The sequence below is a fragment of the Leuresthes tenuis genome, unplaced genomic scaffold, assembly GCF_036924035.1.
Source record: "Leuresthes tenuis unplaced genomic scaffold, fLeuTen1.0.hap1 SCAF_24, whole genome shotgun sequence".
In the NCBI taxonomy this organism is placed as follows: Eukaryota; Metazoa; Chordata; class Actinopteri; order Atheriniformes; family Atherinopsidae; genus Leuresthes; species Leuresthes tenuis.
This window is the reverse complement of record NW_027325378.1, coordinates 24,501,635-24,512,797: the sequence shown is the minus strand read 5'-3', so window position 1 is coordinate 24,512,797 and position 11,163 is coordinate 24,501,635. Positions and strand designations below refer to the sequence as shown.

General features: G+C 41.2%; 2 non-coding genes across 2 annotated transcripts; both read right to left on the bottom strand.

The window, feature by feature from the left end:
• Positions 1 to 819: 819 nt before the first annotated feature.
• LOC140285050 (U5 spliceosomal RNA) lies at positions 820 to 933 on the bottom strand. Its single transcript, XR_011910251.1, has one exon. It is a non-coding gene; the product is annotated as a U5 spliceosomal RNA (small nuclear RNA).
• An 8,653-nt stretch (positions 934 to 9,586) lies between these two features.
• Positions 9,587 to 9,700, bottom strand: LOC140285049 (U5 spliceosomal RNA). Its single transcript, XR_011910250.1, has one exon. It is a non-coding gene; the product is annotated as a U5 spliceosomal RNA (small nuclear RNA).
• Between the last annotated feature and the right edge of the window lie 1,463 nt (positions 9,701 to 11,163).

Here is an 11,163-nt window from a genome sequence, read left to right as displayed (position 1 = left end):
TGGCAGTATTGCTCTGCCGTCAGCAATCATACACCCATTTTATTTTCGTGAGACATGTGCAGGCACCTGTTCATCTACTGTTCTATCACTATGAATTAGTTTATCTATTATCAATAAGGATACTTCTACAACTACTATCAAAGTATGTCCGGACTTCTTATGTTGTCAGTTGCTATATATGAATAAGTGGGTAGCTACTGACAAGCATTAAGCATGTCACACAGCCCAAACATATAACATTTCAGGACACACCACACAGTTAACAACCACAGTGAAGCGTGTCAAAGCCCAAACATGTAACATTCAACAGGACACTTACACAACACATTCAAATCAAACAGTCAGACAACATACAAGAACATATACCCCAGCCGGCATTGCTCCCTGCCTATTTTCCTACAGCTCACTATGTGTGCGCACACCTTTATTCACAAACTCTTCAACTTATACTCTTTTACCGAAGCTGCTACAGCTCGATTGGCCGAATACCCTTAGATCCTATTTCGGTGAATTTGACATCTGCCTTACATGTAACAGATTAGCGGTTTAGCAGTTTTAATTTAGTTTGAGTGAAGGAATTCATTTTATTGCAAAATCCGAAATCGTGAAGAACTCGTGAAAGTAAGCTTATTCTCGGATTCCTGAAACTTTAGATTTGCTCTTTCTTTTACTGCAAAGTACAACGTTGTTTTTTTGTTTAAATCTTTCTAGACATGGTAATTAAGAAGGACAAAGCAGTCGCAACAAGTAAGGCGACTCTGCTCAGAGAAGTCACTCTGCACAGTAACAAGATTTCTTTTGCACAGACAGAAAGGGCTTCACCCGCAAAGGTAAAGCCTGCCAAAAATAGAAACAACTCATTAGTGCTGCTCTCCACTGAAGTCTTTAGTAAAAGGCGAAAGACTTGTACGTTATGAAGAGAAACCAGAGTACGATTATCCGTCACTGCGGGAGCAGGGCATCAGGCTAGTTGGCATAGCCACCTTCCCCATGGTGAGCTTTGCTCCCCCCCCCCCCCCCTTGCTCCTCGGCTGACCAAGGAGGAACTACTCGATGGCTGCAACACCTGAAAGAGATATTGATGCGAGACCCGATCAAAAGCTTTTTCAAAGTCTAAATTTAAGATGACAAGCCGGGTGTTTCTGTCTCTAGCGTAATCAATGATGTCTCGAATCAGTACGAGGCTGTCGGTGAGTTGTCTCCCTGAGATGGCACAAGCCTGGTCTGGGTGTATTACCTCCTCTAAAACAGAGGACATCCGTTTCGCTAAAACCTTGCTAAAAAGTTTACAGTCAAAGTTTAAAAGTGTGATGGGCCTCCAATTCTTTAGGTCAGTCTTATCATTTTTTTAAAAAGTAGAGTCACTATTCCCACTCTAAAACTGTCAGGCAGTCGGTCGAGTTTTTCAAAATCTTTAAAAACATCTAAAATGTCTGATGATAAAAGGTCCCAAAAGGTCAGATAGAATTCTGCAGGAAGCCCGTCTAAACGCAGAGCTCGACTTCTCTTAAAACCTGTTAGGCATTTTTTCTAACTCTAAAGCAGTAAAATCCTGTGTCAAGTGTGCATGCTCTTTTACGGTTTTGTCAACGAATTTTAAAATTTCTGCCGATGTTTCCAAGTGCACTGGTTTCTCTTTGTACATGTTACTATAAAAGGTATGTACAGTTTCAATCATCTCTTGTGTGGATTTTGTTAAAAACCCATCTTCTCTTTTTAGATTTTGAATACACTCCTTTTTATTTATAACTTTCTTAATAAAGTACCGTGTGCATTTTTCACCTTCCTCAATTTCCTGCTCCCTGCTTCTTACAAAAATTCCTTTACTCTTTATTTCTGCTAAAACTGACATTTCCTTTTTGACATGTTTGATTTCTTCATTAAAGTCTATGCCACACTGATTTAGTTTAAAGTAGCGCTGTAAGCGTTTCTGTAGTCCCATCATACATCTATTCTCTTTCCTTTTTTTACGTTTACCTTGCTGTTTAAAAAAAGTCTGGGTCGTTTCCTTCACCATTTCCCACGATTGTGCATGTGTTTCGTAGAGGTCTTGAAAGGTCTGCCACTCTTTATAACATTCCCTGTACTGACTGACTATGATTTCATCCTCCAACAGGGAACAGTTGAGTTTCCACAGACCACTTCCTACCGTCACACCAGAAGGGGGGGAAAGGGTGCAGGAGAGCATAAGGTGGTCTGAAAAGAAAACAGGAGTTAATCTAACATCAGTGGGTGGGCAATCTCTAGTAAAGAAATAATCAATGCGAGAGGCTCTGGTGCCATCATGACTAAACCAGGTGAAGCCCTCCTCTCTGGGATGCATGGTTTTAAAACAGTCAGTAAGCTTAAAATCCCTGCATATGCCCTGAAGTAAAATCGAAGTCCAAATAGAAATCCACTTTAAAATCTCCCCCTGCTCTTTTTCTATCTTTCCTGCTCAAGATACAGTTAAAATCCCCTCCTACAACTAAAGGTACTTGCCCTAGCATGTAAAGCTGTATATCTTCTAAAAGGTCATACCTGTAATTTTTTCCATTGAAACCATAAATATTTAAGAGGTTAAAGTCTTGCCCCATAAAATTCAAGTGTGCTAAAAGTGCCCGTCCGCCACTGTGCTACCTTTCACCAGAACATGCGGATTTTTAATTAGAATGGCCACACCATCATTTTTATTTTGATTTGAGCCACTCCATATCGATAAATGGGGCCACATTTCCTCCCATTGTCTATGGTTTTTTGAAAAAGGTAGTCCACATTCTTGTATTAAAAACACATCTGATTTTATGGAGACTAAGAAGGATAAAATACTCTGGGCTCTTGTCTTTGATTTCACACTTCTCACATTTAGTGTTGAGACGGTGAGAACCATTAAAAGGATAAAGGAAAGTAGGTATGTCATTTTCGTTTTTCTAAGTTATCAAAACAAATTACACACTCAGGTTATTTCTTGGGAAACTAGCTCTTCCTTAATTTCTTTAGGTGAAAAGTGAGTAGGGTGATCTATATTTCCTTTTCGGACTCTCGGTGTTGGCCTCTGACGCAATGTTGCATTTAACTTTGAGTCCCTGGGTGTTGATTGCAGAGCTAAAGTTAAAAAGGAGACCTCATTTGGTGAGTCGGAGGGGAAGACTCTAGGTTCTTCCACTGAAGAACTGTCTGAAAGGGACCTAACCCTTCCCCTCTTCTCTGATACCACTTGGGAATCGGAGGACAACTCAGATGCCGTCCTCTTCGGCTGTTGACCTTCGGGGAGGTGAGTATCTTCACTACACTCACCTGTCTGCTCTTCCTCCTCATTTAGCGTAGCTCCACCCTCTGCCTGTGAATTCTCACAGACTTCAGCACTGAGTGGTGAGGCCTCTACAGGCCCCTCCCCTTTATGTTCCTCACTTCCAATCCAAGCTTTTGGCGGGAAGTTTGAATTTATTGGGTCAACCTCTTCATTTTGTTCACCAACTGCCACCTCTGGTCCTTCTCTTTGTTGGCTTGACTGTGACTTTACCGTCTTTAATTTCTTGGCAAAAGATTTAGGGCAATCTCTGAAGAGGTGATTTAATTCTCCACAGAGCTTACATTTGTTCGGAGTTGTTCGGCTACAAGAAGGTGTGAAAGTCCGACCATGGTTTGTAGAAAGCGGGTAAGAAAAGGTTCGAAAGTCCGAATATATACCATCAAAAGTGGAAGCGAAGGTGTTCGGCTGCAAGGTGTGAACGTCCAACCAAAGTTTGTAAAAAGCAGTTAAGAAAAGTTTCGAATATCCAACCAAACATAATCAAAAGCGGGAGCAGAGCTGTTCGACTGCAAGTAGGTGTGAATGTCAGTTCATAATTTCCAAAAAGCTGATGAGAAAGGGGGAGAATGCCCGACTACACACCATCAAATGTGGGAGCGGAAGTTTTCGGCTGTGAGTAGGTGTGAATGTCCCACCATAATTTCTGAAAAATGTGTTAGAAAAGACTAGAATGCCGAACAATACATCATCAAAAGCGGGAGAGGTGGTGTTCGGCTGCAAGTAGGTGTGAACGTCCAGCCATAATTACTCACAAACGGGTAAGAAAAGGTAGTATTGCCAGACCATACATGATCAAAACAGGGAGCGGAGGTGGTTCAGCTGCAAGGTGTGAATGTCTGACTAAAATTTGTAAAAAGCGGGTATGACAAGGTGCGAATGCCCGACAATGTATGATCAAAAGAGGGAGCGGAGGTTTTCGGCTGCAAGGTCTGAATGTCCAACCATAATTTGTAAAAACCGGGGAAGATAAGGCTCGAAAGCCCGACTATACACCATCAAAAGCGGGAGCGGAGGTGTTCAGCTGCAAGCATGTCTGCATGTCCACCAATAATGACTGAAAAATGGGTAAGAAAAGGTGCGAATGCCCAACCATACATCATCAAAAGCAGCAGTGGATGTGTTCCGCTATAAGAAGGTTTGAATGTCCGACCATAGTTTGTAAAAGGCGGGTAAGAAGAGGTTCGAATGCCCGAACATACACCATCAAAAGAGGGAGCGGAGGTGTTCTGCTGTAAGAAGGTGTGAATGTCCGACCATAGTTGGTAAAAAGCGGGGAAGAAAAGGTGAAAATACCCGACTGTACACAATCAAAAGAGGGAGCGGAGTTGTTTAGCAACAAAGTGTGAAAGTCCGACCATGGTTTGTAAAAAGCAGGTAAGAAAAGGTTTGTATGCCGGAATATACACCATCAAAAGCGGAAGCGGAGGTGTTCGGCTGCAAGAAGGTGTGAACGTCCGACCAAAGTTTGTAAAAAGCAGTGAAGAAAAGTTTCGAATATCGAACCAAACATAATCAAAAGCGGGAGCAGAGCTGCTCGACTGCAAGTAGGTGTGAATGTCAGTTCATAATTTGCAAAAAGCTGATGAGAAAGGGGGAGAATGCCCGACTATACACCATCAAATGCGGGAGCGGAGATGTTCGGCTGTGAGTAGGTGTGAATCTCCAACCATAATTGCTGAAAAATATGTTAGAAAAGGTAAGAATGCCAGTCTATACATCATCAAAAGCCGGAGAGGTGGTGTTCGGCTGCAAGTAGGTGTGAATGTCCAGCCATAATTACTCACAAACGGGTAAGAAAAGGTAGTATTGCCAGACCATACATCATCAAAAACAGGGAGCGGAGGTGGTTCAGCTGCAAGAAGGTGTGAATGTCCGACTAAAGTTTATAAAAAGCGGGTAAGACAAGGTGCGAATGCCCAACAATGTATGATCAAAAGAGGGAGCGGATGTTTTCGGCTAAAAGAAGGTCTGAATGTCCACCCATAATTCCTGAAAAATGGGTAAAAAAAGGGTGCGAATGCCGAACCATACATCATCAAAAGAAGGAGTGGATGTCTTCGGCTACAAGATGATTTGAATGTCGATCAATAATTGTTTTAAAACATGAAAGAAAATTTTCGAATATCAAACCGCACATGATTATAAGCGGGAGAGGATTTGTTCAGCTGCAAGAAGGTGCGAATGTCCACCAATAATGACTGAAAAATGGGTAAGAAAAGGTGCGAATGCCCAACCATACATCATCAAAAGCAGCATTGGATGTGTTCCGCTATAAGAAGGTTTGAATGTCCGACCATAGTTTGTAGAAAGCGGGTAAGAAAAGGTTCGAAAGTCCGAATATATACCATCAAAAGTGGAAGCGAAGGTGTTCGGCTGCAAGAAGGTGTGAACGTCCAACCAAAGTTTGTAAAAAGCAGTGAAGAAAAGTTTCGAATATCCAACCAAACATAATCAAAAGCAAGAGTGGATGTGTTCGGCTACAAGAAGGTTTGAATGTCCGACCATAGTTTGTAAAAAGCGGGTAAGAAAAGGTTAAAATACCAGATTGTACACAATCAATAGCGGGAGCGGAGTTGTTCGGCTACAAGAAGGTGTGAAAGTCCGACCATGGTTTGTAGAAAGCGGGTAAGAAAAGGTTCGAAAGTCCGAATATATACCATCAAAAGTGGAAGCGAAGGTGTTCGGCTGCAAGAAGGTGTGAACGTCCAACCAAAGTTTTTAAAAAGCAATTAAGAAAAGTTTCGAATATCCAACCAAACATAATCAAAAGCGAGAGCAGAGCTGTTCGACTGCAAGTAGGTGTGAATGTCAGATCATAATTTGCAAAAAGCTGATGAGAAAGGGGGAGAATGCCCGACTATACACCATCAAATGTGGGAGCGGAAATTTTCGGCTGTGAGTAGGTGTGAATCTCCCACCATAATTTCTGAAAAATGTGTTAGAAAAGACTAGAATGCCGAACAATACATCATCAAAAGCGGGAGAGGTGGTGTTCGGCTGCAAGTAGGTGTGAACGTCCAGCCATAATTACTCACAAACGGGTAAGAAAAGGTAGTATTGCCAGACCATACATGATCAAAACAGGGAGCGGAGGTGGTTCAGCTGCAAGGTGTGAATGTCTGACTAAAGTTTGTAAAAAGCGGGTATGACAAGTTGCGAATGCCCGACAATGTATGATCAAAAGAAGGAGCGGAGGTTTTCGGCTGCAAGGTCTGAATGTCCAACCATAATTTGTAAAAACCAGGGAAGAGAAGGCTCGAAAGCCCGACTATACACCATCAAAAGCGGGAGCGGAGGTTTTCGGCTGCAAGAAGGTCTGCATGTCCACCAATAATGACTGAAAAATGGGTAAGAAAAGGTGCGAAGGCCCGAACATACATAATCAAAAGCAGGAGTGGATGTGTTCCGCTACAAGAAGGTTTGAATGTCCGACCATAGTTGGTAAAAAGCGGGTAAGAAAAGGTGAAAATACCCGACTCTAAAAAATCAAAAGAGGGAGCGGAGTTGTTCAGCAACAAATTGTGAAAGTCCGACCATGGTTTTTAAAAAGCGGATAAGAAAAGGTTTGTATGCCTGTTGAGACATGACATGGTCCATGGCTTAATACTGCAGCATATTTAAACAAATTCTTTGGCAGTATGGTTTTCCTTCTGGTCATTCATACGAGTCTATTGTAGATGACAATTGAATAACATCTAATAATGCTAAAATATTTGTAGTTTATACATTAGCTGTGGATGTCAACATACCTGTTTTTCCAATGCTGTGTTAACACATGTACAGTTGAGAAGGCATACTCACTGTCAGTGTAAACGTTAACAACCTTTTTGTTATTTAATTTACAAACTTCAGTTAAAGCTACCAATTCGACTGCTTGAACAGAGTAATTTTTTGGTAGTGGTTGTTTTAAGAAAACTTCAGTTTCTGTTAGTACTGCAAAGCCTGTAGCATTTGTGCCATCAGGGTTTTTTGCGTGACCTGTCGAATAAATATAGTTATTTCTGCATTTTCATAACGTATATCAGTTAAGTCTGGCCTGGGTAAAACATTGATGGTTATTTCTGACATGCAATCATGAGAATTTCCATCTGTGGGGTAGGTAGCAGTGTGGATGGATTAAGTGTAGCACATCTCTCGACAACAAGGTGTGGCTGTGAAAGAAGAACAGTTATGTAGGAGAGATGTCTGGTAAAGATATTTTGTTAAGTAACCATATCACAGCCACTGCATGAGGTACCTTAAGTGTTAATGGGTGAAATAACACCATAATTGTTGATGCCTGCACTGCCAATGGCTTCTGGCCATTGATTCAAAAGTACGATCTCGTCACTTTTTCCCCCTTTCAGTGGACACTGGCCCCTAATTACCGCAATTCAGCAGGGGGTCTTTCATTAGGAGTACTGGACTCCCCCGTGCACGGTTTCAGCTCCGACCCTGGACGGCGGAAAAAACGTCGAGATCTGGTTTGAGTACCCAATTGTTGAGAAAATTCTCTCAATGAGACTCAGAGTTGCTGGAGTCGGTTAATGCAAAGGTTTAATCTTGCAGCAAGCTCAAGAATGTGTGTGTGTATGGGTGTATGTGTGCGAACGTGTGTGTGAGTTTGTGTGTGTGAGAGTTTAAAGAACCTGTTATCCACAGGCAGGTCTTAACTAGTATGGCACGGGTCCAGCCTGTCTCATCTTTTTTGGAAGGTCCAGCGCTTGGCCGTAACCCTTCTGTCTGTTTGGACTCTCACATACATTCGGTTAATCATAGAAAAACGAGAACAAAACTTTTTAGCCCCTTAAATTCATAAAACAGACATGGTGCAGTTATTTCCATTCTAGAAAATAAGAGTAATCACCACCATTCCTATAAATTCTGGATATTCTAACAATCTGAATCTTTTTTAAATGTTCAATGAAGCCCTTTGCTGTTCTGTTTAGAGACTCAGCTGATCATAAACCTTCTAAACTCTTAACCTTTTTCATTTCTCAGTTAGTATTCACTTTAAAACTGATTAAAAGAAAAAATAAATGAATGCCTATCAACAAATGTGGGATCTAAACTCTACTGCTTCCTCTAAAATGATTTATTTTCTCAATTCAGAAATATGTGTGTGTAAGTCACAACACCTGTGACACCAAAACGGCTTTCTTTTCTCTCTTTTCTCTACACTCTGCACTGTGAGCACACACACCAAATCAGAAAGGCTTTTTTCTCTCTTTTCTACATTATGGACTGTGGGGACACAAAACCCCTCTCTCTTTTTTTTTTTTGATTGTGTGTCAGGGCGTTGTCTCACGTATTAGATGATGCTTAAGATATGAATGGGGTTATCAGTCACATCAGAATCCATACATACTGATCCTCCCGTAATAAAATGGTCGGATCTTATCAAACACACTTTGTTTCTTGTGACAATCAAGTCAGCGAAACAGCGTATACACGTCAAGACACTGAATCAAGTTTGCCACAAGAACTCATAAGTTTGGCAGTATTGCTCTGCCGTCAGCAATCATACACCCATTTTATTTTCGTGAGACATGTGCAGGCACCTGTTCATCGACTGTTCTATCACTATGAATTAGTTTATCTATTATCAATAAGGATACTTCTACAACTACTATCAAAGTATGTCCGGACTTCTTATGTTGTCAGTTGCTATATATGAATAAGTGGGTAGCTACTGACAAGCATTAAGCATGTCACACAGCCCAAACATATAACATTTCAGGACACACCACACAGTTAACAACCACAGTGAAGCGTGTCAAAGCCCAAACATGTAACATTCAACAGGACACTTACACAACACATTCAAATCAAACAGTCAGACAACATACAAGAACATATACCCCAGCCGGCATTGCTCCCTGCCTATTTTCCTACAGCTCACTATGTGTGCGCACACCTTTATTCACAAACTCTTCAACTTATACTCTTTTACCGAAGCTGCTACAGCTCGATTGGCCGAATACCCTTAGATCCTATTTCGGTGAATTTGACATCTGCCTTACATGTAACAGATTAGCGGTTTAGCAGTTTTAATTTAGTTTGAGTGAAGGAATTCATTTTATTGCAAAATCCGAAATCGTGAAGAACTCGTGAAAGTAAGCTTATTCTCGGATTCCTGAAACTTTAGATTTGCTCTTTCTTTTACTGCAAAGTACAACGTTGTTTTTTTTGTTTAAATCTTTCTAGACATGGTAATTAAGAAGGACAAAGCAGTCGCAACAAGTAAGGCGACTCTACTCAGAGAAGTCACTCTGCACAGTAACAAGATTTCTTTTGCACAGACAGAAAGGGCTTCACCCGCAAAGGTAAAGCCTGCCAAAAATAGAAACAACTCATTAGTGCTGCTCTCCACTGAAGTCTTTAGTAAAAGGCGAAAGACTTGTACGTTATGAAGAGAAACCAGAGTACGATTATCCGTCACTGCGGGAGCAGGGCATCAGGCTAGTTGGCATAGCCACCTTCCCCATGGTGAGCTTTGCTCCCCCCCCCCCTTGCTCCTCGGCTGACCAAGGAGGAACTACTCGATGGCTGCAACACCTGAAAGAGATATTGATGCGAGACCCGATCAAAAGCTTTTTCAAAGTCTAAATTTAAGATGACAAGCCGGGTGTTTCTGTCTCTAGCGTAATCAATGATGTCTCGAATCAGTACGAGGCTGTCGGTGAGTTGTCTCCCTGAGATGGCACAAGCCTGGTCTGGGTGAATTACCTCCTCTAAAACAGAGGACATCCGTGTCGCTAAAACCTTGCTAAAAAGTTTACAGTCAAAGTTTAAAAGTGTGATGGGCCTCCAATTCTTTAGGTCAGTCTTATCATTTTTTTTAAAAAGTAGAGTCACTATTCCCACTCTAAAACTGTCAGGCAGTCGGTCGAGTTTTTCAAAATCTTTAAAAACATCTAAAATGTCTGATGATAAAAGGTCCCAAAAGGTCAGATAGAATTCTGCAGGAAGCCCGTCTAAACGCAGAGCTCGACTTCTCTTAAAACCTGTTAGGCATTTTTTCTAACTCTAAAGCAGTAAAATCCTGTGTCAAGTGTGCATGCTCTTTTACGGTTTTGTCAACGAATTTTAAAATTTCTGCCGATGTTTCCAAGTGCACTGGTTTCTCTTTGTACATGTTACTATAAAAGGTATGTACAGTTTCAATCATCTCTTGTGTGGATTTTGTTAAAAACCCATCTTCTCTTTTTAGATTTTGAATACACTCCTTTTTATTTATAACTTTCTTAATAAAGTACTGTGTGCATTTTTCACCTTCCTCAATTTCCTGCTCCCTGCTTCTTACAAAAATTCCTTTACTCTTTATTTCTGCTAAAACTGACATTTCCTTTTTGACATGTTTGATTTCTTCATTAAAGTCTATGCCACACTGATTTAGTTTAAAGTAGCGCTGTAAGCGTTTCTGTAGTCCCATCATACATCTATTCTCTTTCCTTTTTTTACGTTTACCTTGCTGTTTAAAAAAAGTCTGGGTCGTTTCCTTCACCATTTCCCACGATTGTGCATGTGTTTCGTAGAGGTCTTGAAAGGTCTGCCACTCTTTATAACATTCCCTGTACTGACTGACTATGATTTCATCCTCCAACAGGGAACAGTTGAGTTTCCACAGACCACTTCCTACCGTCACACCAGAAGGGGGGGAAAGGGTGCAGGAGAGCATAAGGTGGTCTGAAAAGAAAACAGGAGTTAATCTAACATCAGTGGGTGGGCAATCTCTAGTAAAGAAATAATCAATGCGAGAGGCTCTGGTGCCATCATGACTAAACCAGGTGAAGCCCTCCTCTCTGGGATGCATGGTTTTAAAACAGTCAGTAAGCTTAAAATCCCTGCATATGCCCTGAAGTAAAATCGAAGTCCAAATAGAAATCCAC